This window comes from Propithecus coquereli, unplaced genomic scaffold (genome assembly GCF_000956105.1).
Source record: "Propithecus coquereli isolate 6110/MARCELLA unplaced genomic scaffold, Pcoq_1.0 Scaffold664, whole genome shotgun sequence".
Classification (NCBI taxonomy): domain Eukaryota; kingdom Metazoa; phylum Chordata; class Mammalia; order Primates; family Indriidae; genus Propithecus; species Propithecus coquereli.
In genome coordinates, this window is record NW_012152663.1 from 607613 (window position 1) to 610069 (window position 2457).

The 2457-nt window shown below is 48.1% G+C and overlaps 1 long non-coding RNA gene across 1 annotated transcript in view; it reads right to left on the reverse strand.

Annotated features, from left to right (window-relative positions):
* LOC105823266 overlaps positions 1-2370 on the reverse strand; it is a 17506-nt gene extending 15136 nt beyond the window's left edge. The window contains exon 1 of the long non-coding RNA XR_001138137.1: positions 2272-2370. This is a non-coding gene — a long non-coding RNA (uncharacterized LOC105823266). The remainder of the gene's footprint in view (positions 1-2271) is intronic.
* Positions 2371-2457: the final 87 nt, after the last annotated feature.

Sequence of the window (2457 nt, forward strand, 5' to 3'; positions counted from 1 at the left end):
TGTTAAAAAAAATTCAACACACAAAAAAGCATATATTGAAAAGGAAAACATCACCCCAAATTCTAATTTTCGACAATCACCATTAATATTTTGGTGACCGTCCTTTCATGCATCCCTATGTGTGTATGCACACACACATGCACAGACACACGCACACACTCTCTCTTTCAATTTCTCTCTCTAAATTGGGTCATGAACATTGTCCTTCAGAGTGGTTCTGACTGAAGGCACAGAAACCCTATCCAAATGACACTGCAACAGCAACCTCTCCAAGGCTAATGGGGGGAGGCCCGGACTAAGCCACGGATCTCAGACCCGGGACTCGGCTCTGAGCCGCGCAGGCACCCGCGCATGCACTGGAAACGTCACGGCCCAGGCACTCTGCTCTGCAGCAGGCAACATGTCTACTGAGCCCCCTCCAAGATATCTGACGCGTGGACCGAGCATCTGGCAGATTCTGAGTGGCAGCCAGGTGACCACTGAACTACTCACTAATTCTCTAAAAGTTCAGAGTGTCACTTTGCTTGTGTAGGTCGTCACTCATCTGCGAAGTTTCTAAGTGAGCTCGAATCGCAGCCCAGCCTGGTGGGCCAGCACGGCAGTGAGCAAGAGTGGTGGCGGCAGGTGGAATGGATATTCCCTGCTGACCTGGGGTCTGAACCATCAGCACTCACAAGTTCCTATGGCTCTATGTCCTATTTCATGAAAGAAATTAAATTCATTTGTCAAATGACAAAGACAGACGGCCATCTTATTCACAGAACTTTGACAGAATCTCAGCAGCATCAGTTTGGCTAACATTTATTGAGCACTTATTATGTACCAGGCACTGTGCTAAGCACTTTATATGCTAATGCTCACAGCCCTACCATTATCTCCGTTTTATGGATGACTGAAGGGAGCGTCAGATAAACGTAACTGTCCAGGTCCCACAACTGAAAAATGGAGGAGATGGGAGTCAAATCCAGGGGTGCCTGACTCTCGAATCTGAGTCATTAACACCGTGCCGCGTTGAAGGGAAACTGCGTCGGGCGGCCCAGCAGAAGCAGCTGGTGGTCTACCCGCTGGATGAGACTACGCAGCTGAAGGCTGGAGAACGCCAGCAGACCACGACACCCGCCGTGTGTAAGGGGTCGCTCTTGCAAGTCTCTGGCCAACAGACCACGTTAGATGCACTAAGATCACGTCACCGGGCAGAGGTGATCTGCCCCGTGTTTCTACAGCTGGGCAACAGCAGTCAATGAAATCAACTGCGTGGGCTCATCTGGTCACGACTCACCAGGTCTAGTGTCAGGACATAACTGAACATGGAGAGCACGTGAATCCCACCAGTGCCAATTTAGGTCAAATTTAGGCAGTGACCCAGGGTTCCTTTCATCTTTAACTAGTTTTCACGAATCCTGGTGAAAGAAAGGACTGAATGATATCCTGCAGTAAATGCCCCAATTTAAAACAAAACAAAAACAAAAAACTTTTTCTACATCTTATCCCCGTGGAAAGCTACCCTTGGAAAATCACTGCATCATAACGGACCTTTACAGTCATCTAGCCCAATTTCCCACCCTCTGGAAAGCATGAGGCCCACCTCTGCCTGCATTCCCAGTCCTGGGCACTCCCCGCAGGAACTCATCCCCCCAGTAAGTGGCCTCCCTGACAGACGTTCTTCCTTTTACTTAGGTGAAACTTGCCTTCCTGTAGCCTCCCTTCGGTCCTCATTTTGCCCTTTGGAGATGGAGTTTATAATTATTTTCTCTGTCCCCCGACAGTCTTCCTAATATTTGGAAACAGCGGGTCTTCCTGATGGCTTCTTTCCTATGGGCTAAACAGCCAGGGCACTGTGCCCTGACCACAGCAAGGCTGCCTGGGCTCCACCAAAAGCTGACCGTGTGAGACTCCAGATAAGGTCTGATGAGCACAAAGTGGGGCTGTCCCTGTCAATGGGAGACACTGACATTCTTTACATACAAAGACTACACTGGTTCCCCTGGGCATCTGTACAACATTGTCGATTCGTTCTAAGCTTGTGGCTAATGAAAACCTTTAGATCTTTTCTCAAACGAGCTGTTTCTGTTGAACAAGGTGAACTCCCAACCTGTGTAACTGACTGAAAACATACGTTCATGAAGTAAATTATTTTGCTAGCTATGATGCCATCGGGATCAGTATGAAACTGGAGGAAATCCAATCCTCACTGCCTTCGTGAAAAATCACTGTGTGTGTTTTCTCGGGACCATCTGGCACATGCAATCCAACAAACAATTTGTTACTTACTCATTAGCATTCAAGCTAGCTGTGGCTCTGATGATCATGTAGCAGAGCGTGAGCGCACTGAGGAGGCCAAAGCTGGCAATAATAAACCATTCTTCTGTTGACAAAGGAAAGGGAGGAAATCACTCTGGGGAGAAGGTTTAAGTCAAATCGATGTCAACATTTCCCTCAAATGCAACGAAGCAGACG